Here is a 21,497-nt window from a genome sequence, read left to right as displayed (position 1 = left end):
AGAACTGTGGCATGTGGGGTGTTGGCAGTGTATTTGCGCCTGCGTTCAAAGGTTTGCTGAATGGATAACTGAACGCTGCGCTGGGACAAGGACGTGCTTGATGATGGTGTTCTTTCTGCGTAGGCAACTGCAGGTGCAGGAGTGGAGGAGGCTTGTTTGCAGGCAGCATGGACAGGGGATTGGCTCGCATGCACAACCAGCGAAGACGTAGCAGTAACATCAGCAAGCACTGCTCCTCGACTCTGTTGTACTTCCCACAAAGTCGGGTGCTTGGCTGACATGTGCCTGATCATGCTGGTGGTGGTCAGGCTGCTAGTTTTGGTACCCCTGCTGATGCTGGCACGGCAGGTGTTGCAAATGGCCTTTTTTGAATCATCTGGATCCAACTTAAAAAACTGCCAGACTCGGGAAGACCTAACATTTGTACAGGCACCTTGTGTCGTCGTGTTGTTCCGGGGAACGGTTGCCTGACTTCTGCCTGGGGCCACCACCCTGCTTCTTACTGCCTGTTGTGACGCTACGCCTCCCTCCCCCTGTGCACTGCTGTCCTCGCTCTGCATATCCTCCTGCCAGGTTGGGTCAGTTACTGGATCATCCACCACGTCATCTTCCTCTTCCGCACCCTGCTCCTCCTCCTGACTTCCTGACAATTGTGTCTCATCATCGTCCACCACTTGTTGAGACACGTTGCCAACTTCGTGAGAACGTGGCTGCTCAAATATTTGGCCATCTGTACAGACGATCTCCTCATGACCCACTTCAATATGAGCTGGCGAGAGGCCAGAATGTGTGAATGGAAACGTGAACAGCTCTTCCAAGTGTCCAAGTGTGGGATCATTAATGTCCGAGGAGGACGTGTACTCAGCCTGGTGGTAGGAAGGAGGATCAGGTTCAGAAATGTGCGGTGCAGTATCACGGCTACTGACACTTGACCGTGTGGAAGACAGAGTGTTTGTGGTGGTGCCAATCTGACTGGAAGCATTATCTGCTATCCAACTAACAACCTGTTGACACTGGTCTTGGTTCAAGAGCGGTGTACTGCTGCGATCCCCAAGAATTTGGGACAGCACGTGCGAGCGACTAGATGTGGTCCTTTGTTGTGGCGAAATTAGAGCTTGCCCACGACCTCGGCCTCTGCCTGCACTACCATCAAACCACTTCCTTGTTCCTTGCCAATGCCCTTGCGCATTTTGCAATGCTGTGCACTGCTGACGTGTATATTCACTACTTGTGCGTTATATCAAAGTTTGTGGAAATTGCACACAAGTGCACCTGTACGCTGCCACCAACAGGCACACACGTGCGGTTTTAAAAACCAAGCACGGACGCAATAAGAACCTAACAGGTATTTTTGGGGAGCGACAATTACAGACAAGTCAGACACTATCTGGACTGTTTTACACTGTGTACACCAGCCCCAGATATGATGAAGGCTGGTATACGGTCACCACTACCCTGCCTGCCTGCCTGCCTGTATACAGTATACTGGTACAATAGTCCTGACAAGGACTCTTCTGGTCACTAGCCTGTATTCAGACCTGGCTATACCCTGCCTGTATATAGCAACAATAGTCCTGAGAAGGACTCTGCTACTGTACTCCGACCTGGCTATACCCTGCCTGCCTGTATACAACTAGAATAGTCCTGAGAAGGACTTTTGGTCACACTGTTTGCAGCCCTGCAACTGAAAAAGCTATAAAGGGCCGCAAAGCTTTCCCTGAATCAGCGACACTCTCCCTGCACTCACTGTCTGGATAGCTGTGAGCAGAGCACAGCGCGCCGGCCGGTATAAAGGCTCGGTCACGCTGTGCAGGCCGACCAATCACTGCAATTCCACAACTAACAGGGCTGTGGCATTGCAGTGGTCTGCCAGCCAATCCCTGCATGAGGGCTGGCTCTCAAAAGAGCGCCAACATGCAGAAATGAAGACCACGAGTACAGCACGAGTATCGCGAGATTACTCGGTCCCTGCCGAGTAGACCGAGTACAGTGATACTCGTGCGAGTACCGAGTAGTAACAAGCATGCTCGCTCATCACTAGTTCCTATGCTTTTGATGGGCTCTCTAAGAATTTGTCAACTTTCAACGTATTTTACCTTTCACTGTGGACAGATCAAGCTTTGAGAGGTCAGTAGCTGGCTCAAAATTAGAGCAAGTTCATTAAAAGAGAGTAAATATGGGGCAAAAGTGGCCGGTTAGCTCAATCGGTTAGAGCGTGGTGCTAATAACGCCAAGGTTGCGGGTTCAACCCCCGTGCTGGCCATTCCTTTGGCTTTCTGTTCACATCCAGTGACTTTTGGAAAAAGATCCGTGGATGTTATCCATCCAATGTGTAAAATTAATTTACAAACTTGAAATAACTTGCTTAGAGTAAGAGAGTGGCAATGTTACATCGTCGTTACCTGAAAGTATGACAGAGTAACGAATTGAAGCAAAATAGAAATATAATCTTTTTCTATGGCCAGAGATTTCAGTTTCTAAGCGTTTTTTAAGAAGTTTTGGGCAACTGGAATTCGATATAACTGTAAATATTGACAGCTAAGTCTATCACTAATTGTAATGCAGGCAAAAACTATTCCAAGCAATGCCGTAATTTACTGGCTCATCAAGTGGCAAGTTAGAGTGGTTGGTGGCTCATAATATAAAAAAAGCTTGGCAATTCTCATTTAAGATTGGTTCCTTTGCTTTTGATGGGCTCTCTAAGATTTATTCAACTTTCATCATATTTTACCTTTCACTGTGGACAGATCAAGCTTTGAGAGGTCAGTAGCTGGCTCAAAATTAGAGCAAGTTCATTAAAAGAGAGAGGATATGGGGCTAAAGTGGCCGGTTAGCTCAATCAGTTAGAGCGTGGTGCTAATAACGCCAAGGTTGCGGGTTCAACACCTGTGCTGGCCATTCCTTTGGCTTTCTGTTCACATCCAGTGACTTTTGGAAAAAGATCCATAAGTTTTATCCTTCCAATGTGTAAAATTAATTCACAAACTTGAAATAACTTGCTTAGAGTAAGAGAGTGGCCATGTTACATCGTCGTTACCTTAAAGTATGAAAGAGTAACGAATTGAAGCAAAATAGAAATATAATCTTTTTTATGGCCAGAGATTTCAGTTTCTAAGCGTTTTTTAAGAAGTTTTGGGCAACTGGAATTCGATATAACTGTAAATATTGACAGCTAAGTCTATCACTAATTGTAATGCAGGCAAAAACTAATCCAAGCGAATTGAAGCAAAATAGAAATATAATCTATTTTATGGCCAGAGATTTCAGTTTCTTAGCGTTTTTTAAGAAGTTTTGGGCAACTGGAATTCGAATTAACTGTAAATATTGACAGCTAAGTCTATCACTAATTGTAATGCAGGCAAAAACTATTCCAAGCAATGCCGTAATTTACTGGCTCATCACGTGGCAAGTTAGAGTGGTTGGTGGCAACATATTGCTCATAATATAAAAAAGCTTGTCAATTCTCATTTAAGATTGGTTCCTTTGCTTTTGATGGACTCTCTAAGAATTAGTCAACTTTCAACGTATTTTACCTTTCACTGTGGAGAGATCAAGCTTTGAGAGGTCAGTAGCTGGCTCAAAATTAGAGCAAGTTCATTAACCCCTTTACGACCGCCGATACGCCTTTTAACGGCGGTAAATAAGGGTACTTTTTCCGATCCGCCGCTTTTTAACGGCAGTCGGAAAAAAGGGTCTAGCGCCCCCCAGAGTCAGAAAATTTCCGGGGTCTCAGCTGCCGGGGGTAGCTGAGACCCTGGAGATCATGATTCGGGCCGGTTTTTCTGGTCCCCAGTCACGTGATGACCGGTATACACCGTATACCGATCATCAACTTATAGTAAATGACCGCGCCGGTAAAAAATGATTTATCTCCCATCTGGCATGATCAAACATGCCAGATGGGAGATAAATCTTTTTCCCGGTTCCCTCCGGTCCCCCGGTGTCCCCAAAGTGCCCCCCCCGACCCCCAACCCCCTCCCGAAAATCCAAGATGGCCGTGCGCACCGGCGATCACAGCAGCGCGCCGGCCGCATTTCCACTGTTCCTATGGTTTCTGTCGTATGTGCCATAACACATACGACAGAAACCTGCTCCCTAGGCCCTGCCGGGTCCCCCCCTACCCCCCCTGGTGTTCCCCGGTGTCCCCCGGTGTCATACATACCTGTCGCAGCTCTGATCCCCCGCGGCCCCCTCCTCCGGCTCCTTCTCAGCAGACTCCGGTCACATGAGCAGAGCGCAACTGTCAGCTTCCTGTGTTCAGGACGCTGGCTGCTCGCACTCTGCAGCTGTGACCCAGGGAGGGTGGGTGCAGATTCTTTGCACCCACTCCCCTCAAATGGAGGGTCTGCCCTCCTAGAAAATGGGGGATACGTTCCCTGAACGTGTCCCCCATATTCTAGAAGGTCCAGAGTCGACGTGGGACGTCCAAATGGATTATTGTGGATTTTTTTTTTTTTCTTTTCAATAAATTGGTCAATCAGGGAATGTTTTGGGGAGTGTTTTTTCAAATAAATTTTTTTTTGTTGTCAATTTTTTTTTTATTACTGTCAATTAGTTATGTCGGGTATCTGATAGACGCCGTGACATAACTAATTGCTGGGCTTGATGCCAGGTGACATTACACACCTGGTATCAACCCCATTCATTACCCCGTTAGCCAACGCACCAGGGCGCGGGATGAGCTGGGGCGAAGCGCCAGAATTGGCGCATCTAATGGATGCGCCACTTCTGGGGCGGCTGCGGCCTGCTATTTTTAGGCTGGGAAGAGTCCAATAACCGTGGCTCTTCCCATCCTGAGAATACCAGACCCCAGCTGTCAGCTTCACCTTGGCTGGTGATCTAATTTGGGGGGACCCCATGTTTGTTTTTTTTTTTTAATTATTTATTTATAAATAATTAAAAAAAAAAACAGCTTGGGGAGCCCTCCAAATTGCTCACCAGACAAGATGAAGCTGTCAGCTGTGGTTTGCAGGCTACAGCTGTCTGCTTTACCCTAGCTGGCTATCAAAAATAGGGGGGACCCCACGTCATTTATTTTAATTCTTTTTTTTTTTTTTGGGCTAAATACAAGGCTAGGCATCCTTTAGTGTCACATGAAAGGCACTAAAGGGCGCCAGCTTAGAATATGCAGGGGGGTGGGACGTTATATATGTTTGACATCTATCCATTCATCCATTGTAGCATTTTACGCTGTGTGCCCACAATCAGGGTTTGCAACGTTTTGGGCGCAGAGTGTTTTCCCTGCGTCCATAATGCTGCGTTGTGCAGTAGAAGCACAGTGGCAGGATTTTTAGAAATCCCGTGCCCACTGTGTTTCTTTTCTCCGCAGCATAAATCGACCTGTGGCGCAGCTTCCCGAGCCTCAGGATGTCAATTTATGCTGCGGAGATGAGTGTTCTTTGCAGGTAGAATAGAACTAAAGTCCACAGCAGCCTGAACCCAAATCGTGGGCATGGGCAGCTGCGTTCTCCCGTGGACAACACTCACATTTCTGCAGGAGGCTGACACTGGGTACTAGATGCCGTGTCGCTGGATCATGGCCACATAGCCTAAAGGCTACTTTACACGCTGCGATATCGGTCCCGATATCGCTAGCGTGGGTACCCGCCCCCATCTGTTGTGCGACACGGGCAATCGCTGCCCGTGCCGCACAACATCGCGCAGATGCGTCACACATACTTACCTGCCCGGCGACGTCGCTGTGACCGGCAAACCGCATCCTTTCTAAGGGGGCGGTCCGTGTGGCGTCACAGTGACGTCACTGAGCGGCCGCCCAATAGAAGCGGAGGGGCGGAGATGAGTGGCCGGAACATCCCGCCCACCTCCTTCCTTCCTGATAGCGGCCGGGAGGCAGGTAAGGAGAGGTTCCTCGTTCCTGCGGCGTCACACATAGCGATGTGTGCTGCCGCAGGAGCGACGAACTACATCGTTACTGCTGCAGTAACGATAATCGAGAATGGACCCCCATGTCACCGATGAGCGATTTTGCACGTTTTTGCAACGATGCAAAATCGCTCATCGGTGTCACACGCAGCAACATTGCTAATGCGGCCGGATGTGCGTCACCAATTCCGTGACCCTAACGACTCCGCATTAGCGATGTCGCAGCGTGTAAAGCCCCCTTAACAGTGAGAAATTTTTTGCTACAGCAACAGTTTTGTGAAGTACCTGTGGATTCAAAATGTTTACTATACTCCTGAATAAAATCCTTGAGGGGTCCAGTTTCCAAAATGAGGTCACTTGTGGGGGGTTTCTGATGTATAGGTGCCCAAGGGGCCCTGCTAATGTGACATGGTGCGCGCAATTTACTTCAACTTTTCCAAAATTCAAATGGTGCTCCTTCCATTCCAAGCCCTCCCATTTATCCAAACAAAGGTTTTTGGCCACATGTGTGGTATCCCTGCGCTCACAAGAAATTAGATAACAACCTGTGGGGTACACGTTTTGTTGTTGCCTCTTGAAAAAGTGAAAAATGTGTCGCTAAATCAACATTTTTGTGAAAAAAATGAAAATTTCAATATGGCAACCTAAGCTTATCAAATTCTGTGAAGTATTCGTGGATTCAAAATGCTCAATATACACCTAGATTAAAGCCTTGAGGGGTCTTATTTCCAGAATGGGGTCACTTGTGGGGGACCTCCACTGCTTAGGCACCTCAGGGGTTCTCCTAATGCAACATGGCGTCCGCTATTGATTCCAGCCAATTTTGCAGTCAAATTGCACTCCTTCTCTTCTGAGCCCTGTAGTGTGCCCAAACAGTTGATTTCCACCACATACAAGATATCAACAAACTCAGGAGAAATTGCGCAATAAATTTCATGGTGATTTTTTTCCTGTTACCCTTGTGAAAAAAAAAGCTACCTGGTTGAAGTAACAATTTTGTGGTAAAATTTTATTTTTTTATTTTCATGGCTCAACGTTATAAACTTCTGTAAAGCACCTGGGGGTTCAGGGTACTCACCAAACATCAAGATAAATTCCTTGAGGGGCCTAGTTTCCAATATGGGGTCACTTGTGGTGTTTTTTTGCTGTTTACGTACCTTAGGGGTCCTCCAAATGCGACATGGTGCCCGCAATCTTTTTCAGCCAAATTTCCTTTCCAAAATTCAAATATTGCTCCTTCCGTTCCAAGCCCTCCCATTTCTCCAAACAAAGGTTTCAGACCACAAGTGAGGTATCACCGCGCTCATAAAAAAGTGGGTAACAAACATTGGGGTCACATTTTTGGAATTAACTCTTGAAAAAGTGAAAACATTGATGCTAAAGCAACATTTTTGAGAAAAAAATGAAAATTTTCAATGTGACAACGTAACGTTATCAAAATCTGTGAAGTACCTGTGGATCCAAAATGCTCACTATACCCCTAGATAGAAGCCTTAAGGGGTCTAGTTTCCAAAATGGTGTCACTTGTAAGGGGTTTCTGCTGTTTAGGTACCTTGGCGGACATGTAAATGCAACATGGTGCCCGCAATCTATTTCAGCCAAATTTGCTTTCCAAAATTCAAATATTGCTCCTTCTGTTCCGAGCCCTCCCATTTGTCCAAACAAAGGTTTCTGACCACATGTGGGGTATTGGCGCTTTCATAAGAAAGTGGGTAACAAGTTTTGGGGTTCATTTTGTTGTGTTATTTCTTCTAAAAGTGAATAAATTTGGGGTAGAGCAACATTTTAGGTAAAATTTTATTTTTTGCTTTTTTTCATTCCACTTTGCTTTAGTTCCTGTGAAGCACCTGAAAGGTTAATAAACTTCTTGGATGTGGTTTTGAGTACTTTGAGGCGTGCTGTTTTGAGAATGGTGTCACTTTTAGGTATTTTCTGTCACTTAGGCCTCTCAAAGTCACTTCAAATGTGATGTGGTCCCTAAAAAAATGGTTTTGTGAATTTTGTTGAAAAAATGGGAAATTGCTGATGAACTTTGACCCCTTCTAACTTCCTAACCCCAAAACATTTTGTTTCAGAAATTGCGCTAATGTAAAGTAGACATGTGGGAAATGTTATTTATTAACTGTTTTGTGTGACATAACTCTCTGGGTTAAGGGCATAAAAATTAAAAGTTTGAAAATTGCAAAATTTTCAAAATTTTCATCAAATTTCCGATTTTTTCACAAATAAAAGCAAAAAATATCGTTCTAAATTTATAACTATCATGAAGTACAATATGTCACAAAAAAACAATGTCAGAATCACCGGGATCCGTTGAAGCGTTCCAGAGTTATGACCTCATAAAGTGACACTGGTCAGAATTGCAAAAAATGGCCTGGTCATTAAGTACAAAACTGGCTTCGTCCTTGAGGGGTTAAAAGAGAGAGGATATGGGGCAAAAGTGGCCGGTTAGCTCAATCGGTTAGAGCGTGGTGCTAATAATGCCAAGGTTGCGGGTTCGACCCTCGTGCTGGCAATTCCTTTGGCTTTCTGTTCACATCCAGTGCCTTTTGGAAAAAGATCCGTAGGTTTTATCCATCCAATGTGTAAAATTATTTTACAAACTTGAAATAACTTGCTTAGAGTAAGAGAGTGGCCATGTTACATCGTCGTTAACCTTAAAGTATGACAGAGTAACGAATTGAAGCAAAATAGAAATATAATCTATTGTATGGCCAGAGATTTCAGTTTCTAAGCGTTTTTTAAGAAGTTTTGGGCAACCGGAATTCGATATAACTGTAAATATTGACAGCTAAGTCTATCACTAATAGTAATGCAGGCAAAAACTAATCTAAGCAATGCCGTAATTTACTGGCTCATCACGTGAAAAGTTAGAGTGGTTGGTGGCTCATAATATAAAAAAAGCTTGTTAATTCTCATTTAAGATTGGTTCCTATGCTTTTGATGGGCTCTCTAAGAATTTGTCAACTTTCAACGTATTTTACCTTTCACTGTGGACAGATCAAGCTTTGAGAGGTCAGTAGCTGGCTCAAAATTAGAGCAAGTTCATTAAAAGAGAGTAAATATGGGGTAAAAGTGGGCGGTTAGCTCAATCGGTTAGAGCGTGGTGCTAATAACATCAAGGTTGTGGGTTCAACCCCCGTGCTGGCCATTCCTTTGGCTTTCTGTTCACATCCAGTGACTTTTGGAAAAAGATCCGTGGGTGTTATCCATCCAATGTGTAAAATTAATTTACAAACTTGAAATAACTTGCTTAGAGTAAGAGAGTGGCCATGTTACATCGTCGTTACCTGAAAGTGTGACAGAGCAACGAATTGAAGCAAAATAGAAATATAATCTTTTTTATGGCCAGAGATTTCAGTTTCTAAGCGTTTTTTAAGAAGTGTTGGGCAACTGGAATTCGATATAACTGTAAATATTGACAGCTAAGTCTATCACTAATTGTAATGCAGGCAACAACTATTCCAAGCAATGCCGTAATTTACTGGCTCATCACGTGGCAAGTTAGAGTGGTTGGTGGCTCATAATATAAAAAAAGCTTGTCAATTCTCACTTAAGATTGGTTCCTTTCCTTTTGATGGGCTCTCTAAGATTTAAAAATGAATAGCAAGCTGGACGTGGTATTGGAGATATTAGACAAATTAGCGATATACCACTAACTGAACAAAATACGCCTAAAATATACCTTTTAATAAGAAATGTTTAAAAACGTGATAGTGCATAGTAAAATCCAAACAACTAGCACATGCCACCGTATGGTGAGACGGGAGGATAGTACAAGGAAAAAATCCAAGGTTCTCCCTCACTCAATGTACCATACACACAGCTGTTTTTTAGATATACCATCCGTGTGCAATGCACAACATCTCACTACAGGGAAACTGATGAATCAGGATACATCAACACACCCCTAAATCACAGTTTTGCCCCTTCTATGTATATCCACAGCCTACACAAAAAACAATGACTCATATAGTATACAGCAATGATCAATCACTGTCAACCACCCACCGTCAGGGATGCCCAGATATGAAAAAAGGAACAATCTCACCACGGTGTTGGTGTTGTTATCATGGAGTCAAAACATCCTCCTACTATGGTCACTGTTTGAACATCAGGTAAGTGGGTCATTCCTGGGTCCCCCGGTTTTGTCCAGGTACTTCATAGGATCCAGTTTTCAACCACCTCTGACTCATAAAGCGCTCCACTCTCAACGCGTTTCCCTTCTCATCAGGAGAGCGGCGTATATGGATACAGAAAGTGTCCTCACAACAATGGACACATGCTATCAAGAAAGAACGTCAATCAGTTTTTCAAACACTCTGTAAAAACAATGGGCTAGCGGTGTTCCCCTATAGCCTACTTACCGCGGTTATGGCCTCCCCCGTGTACCGACCTACACAGCCATATCCAGTACGCTTAATAGCGGGTATTTAAAGCCGCCGCCGCCATGGCGTGTGACGTCACTTCCGTCCATCGGTCATGTGACCGGAAGTTGCGTACATCACCCGATGACGCGTGCGCGTCACCACACAGCATGGTGGAACGCATACCATTGCGCCTGCGCGGTCGCAATGAGAGCGTCCGCTCCTCGCACAAACCAAATTTATTTAACCCCATCTTTCCTAAATGGGTAAAAGGTGCCAGGACTCAGAGAAAGACTCCCTCGACTACCATGCAGTTATGGGAAACCCGCTGCAGTGTGATAAACATCACACAGCAAGCAGGTAGTCCAGAACAAATACAGCATATGCCTTTAGGGCAAGGAAAAGCTCAAATTCTATGGTAAAAAAAGAGACAAAGTAAAACCCCCCCCCGCCGGAAATTGATTGTACAAATAGGTGCAATACCTAACAACTACTTCAGAGTACAAAAGTCGTCGGCCGAGTGGGGGCGCCAATCACCGCCTTTTAGGGTGCCAACCCCCACATGATAGGTAGGAGAAAGCCTGCACCAGTGGTCTGAGACTAGTAGGTAGTATGGTGAAGGGTTCTTTTTCTTTTTCTTTCATAATCTGCCTCGGTAGGGCCCTTCGCCAAAATTGTCTTGAGGGAAGGATTGCCCGGTTTTGGTCCCTATTTTTACTATAAAGAATGTCGCTTTTGTACTCTGAAGTAGTTGTTAGGTATTGCACCTATTTGTACAATCAATTTCCGGCGGGGAAGGGTTTTACTTTGTCTCTTTTTTTACCATAGAATTTGAGCTTTTCCTTGCCCTAAAGGCATATGCTGTATTTGTTCTGGACTACCTGCTTGCTGTGTGATGTTTATCACACTGCAGCGGGTTTCCCATAACTGCATGGTAGTCGAGGGAGTCTTTCTCTGAGTCCTGGCACCTTTTACCCATTTAGGAAAGATGGGGTTAAATAAATTTGGTTTGTGCGAGGAGCGGACGCTCTCATTGCGACCGCGCAGGCGCAATGGTATGCATTCCACCATGCTGTGTGGTGACGCGCACGCGTCATCGGGTGATGTACGCAACTTCCGGTCACATGACCGATGGACGGAAGTGACGTCACACGCCATGGCGGCGGCGGCTTTAAATACCCGCTATTAAGCGTACTGGATATGGCTGTGTAGGTCGGTACACGGGGGAGGCCATAACCGCGGTAAGTAGGCTATAGGGGAACACCGCTAGCCCATTGTTTTTACAGAGTGTTTGAAAAACTGATTGACGTTCTTTCTTGATAGCATGTGTCCATTGTTGTGAGGACACTTTCTGTATCCATATACGCCGCTCTCCTGATGAGAAGGGAAACGCGTTGAGAGTGGAGCGCTTTATGAGTCAGAGGTGGTTGAAAACTGGATCCTATGAAGTACCTGGACAAAACCGGGGGACCCAGGAATGACCCACTTACCTGATGTTCAAACAGTGACCATAGTAGGAGGATGTTTTGACTCCATGATAACAACACCAACACCGTGGTGAGATTGTTCCTTTTTTCATATCTGGGCATCCCTGACGGTGGGTGGTTGACAGTGATTGATCATTGCTGTATACTATATGAGTCATTGTTTTTTGTGTAGGCTGTGGATATACATAGAAGGGGCAAAACTGTGATTTAGGGGTGTGTTGATGTATCCTGATTCATCAGTTTCCCTGTAGTGAGATGTTGTGCATTGCACACGGATGGTATATCTAAAAAACAGCTGTGTGTATGGTACATTGAGTGAGGGAGAACCTTGGATTTTTTCCTTGTACTATCCTCCCGTCTCACCATACGGTGGCATGTGCTAGTTGTTTGGATTTTACTATGCACTATCACGTTTTTAAACATTTCTTATTAAAAGGTATATTTTAGGCGTATTTTGTTCAGTTAGTGGCTCTCTAAGATTTATTCAACTTTCATCTTATTTTACCTTTCACTGTGGACAGATCAAGCTTTGAGAGGTCAGTAGCTGGCTCAAAATTAGAGCAAGTTCATTAAAAGATAGAGGATGTTTGGCAAAAGTGGCCTTTTAGCTCAATTGGTTAGAGCATGGTGCTAATAACGCCAAGGTTGCGGGTTTGACCCCTGTGCTGGCCATTCCTTTGGCTTTCTGTTCACATCCAGTGACTTTTGGAAAAAGATCCGTAGGTTTTATCCATCCAATGTGTAAAATTATTTTACAAACTTGAAATAACTTGGTTAGAGTAAGAGAGTGGCCATGTTACATCGTCGTTACCTTAAAGTAAGAAAGAGTAACGAATTGAAGCAAAAGAGAAATATAATCTTTTTTATGGCCAGAGATTTCAGTTTCTAAGCGTTTTTTAAGAAGTTTTCGGCAACTGGAATTTGATATAACTGTAAATATTGACAACTAAGTCTATCACTAATTGTAATGCAGGCAAAAACTAATCCAAGCGAATTGAAGTGAAGCAAAATAGAAATATAATCTATTGTATGGCCAGAGATTTCAGTTTCTAAGCGTTTTTTAAGAAGTTTTGGGCAACTGGAATTCGAATTAACTGTAAATATTGACAGCTAAGTCTATCAGTAATTGTAATGCAGGCAAAAACTATTCCAAGCAATGCCGTAATTTACTGGCTCATCACGTGGAAAGTTAGAGTGGTTGATGGCAACATATTGCTCATAATATAAAAAAGCTTGTCAATTCTCATTTAAGATTGGTTCCTTTGCTTTTGATGGGCTCTCTAAGAATTAGTCAACTTTCAACGTATTTTACCTTTCACTGTGGACAGATCAAGCTTTGAGAGGTCAGTAGCTGGCTCAAAATTGGAGCAAGTTCATTAAAAGAGAGAGGATCTGGGGCAAAAGTGGCCGGTTAGCTCAATCGGTTAGAGCGTGGTGCTAATAACGCCAAGGTTGCGAGTTTGACCCCCGTGCTGGCAATTCTCTTGGCTTTCTGTTCACATCCAATGACTCTTGGAAAAAGATCTGTAGGTTTTATCCATCCAATGTGTAAAATTAATTTACAAACTTGAAATAACTTGGTTAGAGTAAGAGAGTGGCCATGTTACATCGTCGTTAACCTTAAAGTATGACAGAGTAACGAATTGAAGCAAAATAGAAATATAATCTATTGTATGGCCAGAGATTTCAGTTTCTAAGCGTTTTTTAAGAAGTTTTGGGCAACTGGAATTCGAATTAACTGTAAATATTGACAGCTAAGTCTATCAGTAATTGTAATGCAGGCAAAAACTATTCCAAGCAATGCCGTGATTTACTGGCTCATCACGTGGAAAGTTAGAGTGGTTGATGGCAACATATTGCTCATAATATAAAAAAGCTTGTCAATTCTCATTTAAGATTGGTTCCTTTGCTTTTGATGGGCTCTCTAAGAATTAGTCAACTTTCAACGTATTTTACCTTTCACTGTGGACAGATCAAGCTTTGAGAGGTCAGTAGCTGGCTCAAAATTGGAGCAAGTTCATTAAAAGAGAGAGAATCTGGGGCAAAAGTGGCCGGTTAGCTCAATCGGTTAGAGCGTGGTGCTAATAACGCCAAGGTTGCGAGTTTGACCCCCGTGCTGGCAATTCTCTTGGCTTTCTGTTCACATCCAATGACTCTTGGAAAAAGATCTGTAGGTTTTATCCATCCAATGTGTAAAATTAATTTACAAACTTGAAATAACTTGCTTAGAGTAAGAGAGTGGCCATGTTACATCGTCGTTAACCTTAAAGTATGACAGAGTAACGAATTGAAGCAAAATAGAAATATAATCTATTGTATGGCCAGAGATTTCAGTTTCTAAGCGTTTTTTAAGAAGTTTTGGGCAACCGGAATTCGATATAACTGTAAATATTGACAGCTAAGTCTATCACTAATAGTAATGCAGGCAAAAACTAATCCAAGCAATGCCGTAATTTACTGGCTCATCACGTGAAAAGTTAGAGTGGTTGGTGGCAACATATTGCTCATAATATAAAAAAGCTTGTCAATTCTCATTTAAGATTGGTTCCTATGCTTTTGATGGGCTCTCTAAGAATTTGTCAACTTTCAACGTATTTTACCTTTCACTGTGGACAGATCAAGCTTTGAGAGGTCAGTAGCTGGCTCAAAATTAGAGCAAGTTCATTAAAAAAGAGAAAATATGGGGTAAAAGTGGCCGGTTAGCTCAATCGGTTGGAGCGTGGTGCTAATAATGCCAAGGTTGCGTGTTCGACCCCCGTGCTGGCCATTCCTTTGGCTTTCTGTTCACATCCTGTGACTTTTGGAAAAAGATCCGTGGGTGTTATCCATCCAATGTGTAAAATTAATTTACAAACTTGAAATAACTTGCTTAGAGTAAGAGAGTGGCCATGTTACATCGTCGTTACCTGAAAGTATGACAGAGTAACGAATTGAAGCAAAATAGAAATATAATCTTTTTTATGGCCAGAGATTTCAGTTTCTAAGCGTTTTTTAAGAAGTTTTGGGCAACTGGAATTCGATATAACTGTAAATATTGACAGCTAAGTCTATCACTAATTGTAATGCAGGCAAAAACTATTCCAAGCAATGCCGTAATTTACTGGCTCATCACTTTGCAAGTTAGAGTGGTTGGTGGCTCATAATATAAAAAAAGCTTGTCAATTCTCATTTAAGATTGGTTCCTTTGCTTTTGATGGGCTCTCTAAGATTTATTCAACTTTCATCGTATTTTACCTTTCACTGTGGACAGATAAAGCTTTGAGAGGTCAGTAGCTGGCTCAAAATTAGAGCAAGTTCATTAAAAAAGAGAGGATATTTGGCAAAAGTGGCCGGTTAGCTCAATCGGTTAGAGGGTGGTGCTAATAAAGCCAAGGTTGCGGGTTCGACCCCTGTGCTGGCCATTCCTTTGGCTTTCTGTTCAGAACCAGTGATTTTTGGAAAAAGATCCGTAGGTTTTATCCATCCAATGTGTAAAATTAATTTACAAACTTGAAATAACTTGGTTAGAGTAAGAGAGTGGCCATGTTACATCGTTGTTAACCTTAAAGTATGACAGAGTAACGAATTGAAGCAAAATAGAAATATAATCTATTGTATGGCCAGAGATTTCAGTTTCTAAGCGTTTTTTAAGAAGTTTTGGGCAACTGGAATTCGATATAACTGTAAATATTGACAGCTAAGTCTATCACTAATTGTAATGCAGGCAAAAATTAATCCAAGCGACTTGAAGCAAAATAGAAATATAATCTATTTTATGGCCAGAGATTTCAGTTTCTAAGCGTTTTTTAAGAAGTTTTGGGCAACTGGAATTCGATATAACTGTAAATATTGACAGCTAAGTCTATCACTAATTGTAATGCAGGCAAAAACTATTCCAAGCAATGCCGTAATTTACTGGCTCATCACGTGGCAAGTTAGAGTGGTTGGTGGCAACATATTGCTCATAATATAAAAAAAGCTTGTCAATTCTCATTTAAGATTGGTTCCTATGCTTTTGATGGGCTCTCTAAGAATTAGTCAACTTTCAACGTATTTTGCCTTTCACTGTGGACAGATCAAGCTTTGAGAGGTCAGTAGCTGGCTCAAAATTAGAGCAAGCTCATTAAAAGAGAGTAGATATGCGGAAAAGTGGCCGGTTAGCTCAATCGGTTAGAGCGTGGTGCTAATAATGCCAAGGTTGCGTGTTCGACCCCCGTGCTGGCCTTTCCTTTGGATTTCTGTTCACATCCTGTGACTTTTGGAAAAGGATCCGTGGGTGTTATCCATCCAATGTGTAAAATTAATTTACAAACTTGAAATAACTTGCTTAGAGTAAGAGAGTGGCCATGTTACATCGTCGTTACCTGAAAGTATGACAGAGTAACGAATTGAAGCAAAATAGAAATATAATCTTTTTTATGGCCAGAGATTTCAGTTTCTAAGCGTTTTTTAAGAAGTTTTGGGCAACTGGAATTCGATATAACTGTAAATATTGACAGCTAAGTCTATCACTAATTGTAATGCAGGTAAAAACTATTCCAAGCAATGCCGTAATTTACTGGCTCATCACTTTGCAAGTTAGAGTGGTTGGTGGCTCATAATATAAAAAAAGCTTGTCAATTCTCATTTAAGATTGGTTCCTTTGCTTTTGATGGGCTCTCTAAGATTTATTCAACTTTCATCGTATTTTACCTTTCACTGTGGACAGATCAAGCTTTGAGAGGTAAGTAGCTGGCTCAAAATTAGAGCAAGTTCATTAAAAGAGAGAGGATATTTGGCAAAAGTGGCCGGTTAGCTCAATCAGTTAGAGCGTAGTGCTAATAAAGCCAAGGTTGCGGGTTCGACCCCTGTGCTGGCCATTCCTTTGGCTTTCTGTTCACATCCAGTGATTTTTGGAAAGAGATCCGTAGGTTTTATCCATCCAATGTGTAAAATTAATTTACAAACTTGAAATAACTTGGTTAGAGTAAGAGAGTGGCCATGTTACATCGTTGTTAACCTTAAAGTATGACAGAGTAACGAATTGAAGCAAAATAGAAATATAATCTATTGTATGGCCAGAGATTTCAGTTTCTAAGCGTTTTTTAAGAAGTTTTGGGCAACTGGAATTCGATATAACTGTAAATATTGACAGCTAAGTCTATCACTAATTGTAATGCAGGCAAAAACTATTCCAAGCAATGCCGTAATTTACTGGCTCATCACGTGGCAAGTTAGAGTGGTTGGTGGCAACATATTGCTCATAATATAAAAAAAAGCTTGTCAATTCTCATTTAAGATTGGTTCCTTTGCTTTTGATGGGCTCTCTAAGATTTATTCAACTTTCATCGTATTTTACCTTTCACTGTGGACAGATCAAGCTTTGAGAGGTCAGTAGCTGGCTCAAAATTAGAGCAAGTTCATTAAAAGAGGGAGAATATGGGGCAAAAGTGGCTGGTTAGCTTAAGCGGTTAGAGCATGGTGCTAATAACGCCAAGGTTGCGGGTTCGACCCCTGTGCTGGCCAATCCTTTGGCTTTCTGTTCCCATCCAGTGACTTTTGGAAAAAGATCCGTGGGTGTTATCCATCCAATGTGTAAAATTAATTTACAAACTTGAAATAACTTGCTTAGAGTAAGAGAGTGGCCATGTTACATCGTTGTTAACCTTAAAGTATGACAGAGTAACGAATTGAAGCAAAATAGAAATATAATCTATTGTATGGCCAGAGATTTCAGTTTCTAAGCGTTTTTTAAGAAGTTTTGGGCAACCGGAATTCGATATAACTGTAAATATTGACAGCTAAGTCTATCACTAATAGTAATGCAGGCAAAAACTAATCCAAGCAATGCCGTAATTTACTGGCTCATCACGTGAAAAGTTAGAGTGGTTGGTGGCAACATATTGCTCATAATATAAAAAAGCTTGTCAATTCTCATTTAAGATTGGTTCCTATGCTTTTGATGGGCTCTCTAAGAATTTGTCAACTTTCAACGTATTTTACCTTTCACTGTGGACAGATCAAGCTTTGAGAGGTCAGTAGCTGGCTCAAAATTAGAGCAAGTTCATTAAAAAAGAGTAAATTTGGGGTCAAAGTGGCCGGTTAGCTCAATCGGTTGGAGCGTGGTGCTAATAATGCCAAGGTTGCGTGTTCGACCCCCGTGCTGGCCATTCCTTTGGCTTTCTGTTCACATCCTGTGACTTTTGGAAAAAGATCCGTGGGTGTTATCCATCCAATGTGTAAAATTAATTTACAAACTTGAAATAACTTGCTTAGAGTAAGAGAGTGGCCATGTTACATCGTCGTTACCTGAAAGTATGACAGAGTAACGAATTGAAGCAAAATAGAAATATAATCTTTTTTATGGCCAGAGATTTCAGTTTCTAAGCGTTTTTTAAGAAGTTTTGGGCAACTGGAATTCGATATAACTGTAAATATTGACAGCTAAGTCTATCACTAATTGTAATGCAGGCAAAAACTATTCCAAGCAATGCCGTAATTTACTGGCTCATCACTTTGCAAGTTAGAGTGGTTGGTGGCTCATAATATAAAAAAAGCTTGTCAATTCTCATTTAAGATTGGTTCCTTTGCTTTTGATTGGCTCTCTAAGATTTATTCAACTTTCATCGTATTTTACCTTTCACTGTGGACAGATCAAGCTTTGAGAGGTCAGTAGCTGGCTCAAAATTAGAGCAAGTTCATTAAAAGAGAGAGGATATTTGGCAAAAGTGGCCGGTTAGCTCAATCGGTTAGAGCGTGGTGCTAATAAAGCCAAGGTTGCGGGTTCGACCCTTGTGCTTGCCATTCCTTTGGCTTTCTGTTCACATCCAGTGATTTTTGGAAAAAGATCCGTAGGTTTTATCCATCCAATGTGTAAAATTAATTTACAAACTTGAAATAACTTGGTTAGAGTAAGAGAGTGGCCATGTTACATCGTTGTTAACCTTAAAGTATGACAGAGTAACGAATTGAAGCAAAATAGAAATATAATCTATTGTATGGCCAGAGATTTCAGTTTCTAAGCGTTTTTTAAGAAGTTTTGGGCAACTGGAATTCGATATAACTGTAAATATTGACAGCTAAGTCTATCACTAATTGTAATGCAGGCAAAAATTAATCCAAGCGACTTGAAGCAAAATAGAAATATAATCTATTTTATGGCCAGAGATTTCAGTTTCTAAGCGTTTTTTAAGAAGTTTTGGGCAACTGGAATTCGATATAACTGTAAATATTGACAGCTAAGTCTATCACTAATTGTAATGCAGGCAAAAACTATTCCAAGCAATGCCGTAATTTACTGGCTCATCACGTGGCAAGTTAGAGTGGTTGGTGGCAACATATTGCTCATAATATAAAAAAAGCTTGTCAATTCTCATTTAAGTTTGGTTCCTATGCTTTTGATGGGCTCTCTAAGAATTAGTCAACTTTCAACGTATTTTGCCTTTCACTGTGGACAGATCAAGCTTTGAGAGGTCAGTAGCTGGCTCAAAATTAGAGCAAGCTCATTAAAAGAGAGTAGATATGCGGAAAAGTGGCCGGTTAGCTCAATCGGTTAGAGCGTGGTGCTAATAATGCCAAGGTTGCGTGTTCGACCCCCGTGCTGGCCTTTCCTTTGGATTTCTGTTCACATCCTGTGACTTTTGCAAAAAGATCCGTGGGTGTTATCCATCCAATGTGTAAAATTAATTTACAAACTTGAAATAACTTGCTTAGAGTAAGAGAGTGGCCATGTTACATCGTCGTTACCTGAAGTATGACAGAGTAACGAATTGAAGCAAAATAGAAATATAATCTTTTTTATGGCCAGAGATATCAGTTTCTAAGCGTTTTTTAAGAAGTTTTGGGCAACTGGAATTCGATATAACTGTAAATATTGACAGCTAAGTCTATCACTAATTGTAATGCAGGTAAAAACTATTCCAAGCAATGCCGTAATTTACTGGCTCATCATTTTGCAAGTTAGAGTGGTTGGTGGCTCATAATATAAAAAAAGCTTGTCAATTCTCATTTAAGATTGGTTCCTTTGCTTTTGATGGGCTCTCTAAGATTTATTCAACTTTCATCGTATTTTACCTTTCACTGTGGACAGATCAAGCTTTGAGAGGTCAGTAGCTGGCTCAAAATTAGAGCAAGTTCATTAAAAGAGAGAGGATATTTGGCAAAAGTGGCCGGTTAGCTCAATCGGTTAGAGCGTCGTGCTAATAAAGCCAAGGTTGCGGCTTCGACCCCTGTGCTGGCCATTCCTTTGGCTTTCTGTTCACATCCAGTGATTTTTTGGAAAGAGATCCGTAGGTTTTATCCATCCAATGTGTAAAATTAATTTACAAACTTGAAATAACTTGGTTAGAGTAAGAGAGTGGCCATGTTACATCGTTGTTAACCTTAAAGTATGACAGAGTAACGAATTGAAGCAAAATAGAAATATAATCTATTGTATGGCCAGAGATTTCAGTTTCTAAGCGTTTTTTAAGAAGTTTTGGGCAACTGGAATTCGATATAACTGTAAATATTGACAGCTAAGTCTATCACTAATTGTAATGCAGGCAAAAACTATTCCAAGCAATGCCGTAATTTACTGGCTCATCACGTGGCAAGTTAGAGTGGTTGGTGGCAACATATTGCTCATAATATAAAAAAAAAGCTTGTCAATTCTCATTTAAGATTGGTTCCTTTGCTTTTGATGGGCTCTCTAAGATTTATTCAACTTTCATCGTATTTTACCTTTCACTGTGGACAGATCAAGCTTTGAGAGGTCAGTAGCTGGCTCAAAATTAGAGCAAGTTCATTAAAAGAGAGAGGATATGGGGCAAAAGTGGCTGGTTAACTTAATCGGTTAGAGCATGGTGCTAATAACGCCAAGGTTGCGGGTTCGACCCCTGTGCTGGCCAATCCTTTGGCTTTCTGTTCCCATCCAGTGACTTTTGGAAAAAGATCCGTGGGTGTTATCCATCCAATGTGTAAAATTAATTTACAAACTTGAAATAACTTGCTTAGAGTAAGAGAGTGGCCATGTTACATCGTCGTTACCTGAAAGTATGACAGAGTAACAAATTGAAGCAAAATAGAAATATATACTTTTTTATGGCCAGAGATTTCAGTTTCTAAGCGTTTTTTAAGAAGTTTTGGGCAACTGGAATTCGATATAACTGTAAATATTGACAGCTAAGTCTATCACTAATTGTAATGCAGGCAAAAACTAATCCAAGCGAATTGAAGCAAAATAGAAATATAATCTTTTTTATGGCCAGAGATTTCAGTTTCTAAGCGTTTTTTAAGAAGTTTTGGGCAACTGGAATTCGATATAACTGTAAATATTGACAGCTAAGTCTATCACTAATTGTAATGCAGGCAAAAACTAATCCAAGCGAATTGAAGCAAAATAGAAATATAATCTATTTTATGGCCAGAGATTTCAGTTTCTTAGCGTTTTTTAAGAAGTTTTGGGCAACTGGAATTCGATATAACTGTAAATATTGACAGCTAAGTCTATCACTAATTGTAATGCAGGCAAAAACTAATCCAAGCGAATTGAAGCAAAATAGAAATATAATCTATTTTATGGCCAGAGATTTCAGTTTCTTAGCGTTTTTTAAGAAGTTTTGGGCAACTGGAATTCGAATTAACTGTAAATATTGACAGCTAAGTCTATCAGTAATTGTAATGCAGGCAAAAACTATTCCAAGCAATGCCATAATTTACTGGCTCATCACGTGGCAAGTTAGAGTGGTTGGTGGCAACATATTGCTCATAATATAAAAAAGCTTGTCAATTTTCATTTAAGATTGGTTCCTTTGCTTTTGAT

At 41.6% G+C, this 21,497-nt stretch overlaps 1 non-coding gene across 1 annotated transcript; it reads left to right on the top strand.

The window, feature by feature from the left end:
• The first annotated feature begins 2,189 nt into the window (after positions 1–2,189).
• TRNAI-AAU (transfer RNA isoleucine (anticodon AAU)) lies at positions 2,190–2,263 on the top strand. The gene has a single exon. It is a non-coding gene; the product is annotated as a tRNA-Ile (tRNA).
• The last annotated feature ends 19,234 nt before the right edge of the window (positions 2,264–21,497 follow it).

The sequence above is a fragment of the Anomaloglossus baeobatrachus genome, chromosome 4 (assembly GCF_048569485.1).
Source record: "Anomaloglossus baeobatrachus isolate aAnoBae1 chromosome 4, aAnoBae1.hap1, whole genome shotgun sequence".
Lineage (NCBI taxonomy): Eukaryota > Metazoa > Chordata > Amphibia > Anura > Aromobatidae > Anomaloglossus > Anomaloglossus baeobatrachus.
Note: the sequence above shows the minus strand (reverse complement) of the source record. Positions and strands in the feature narration are given on the sequence as shown.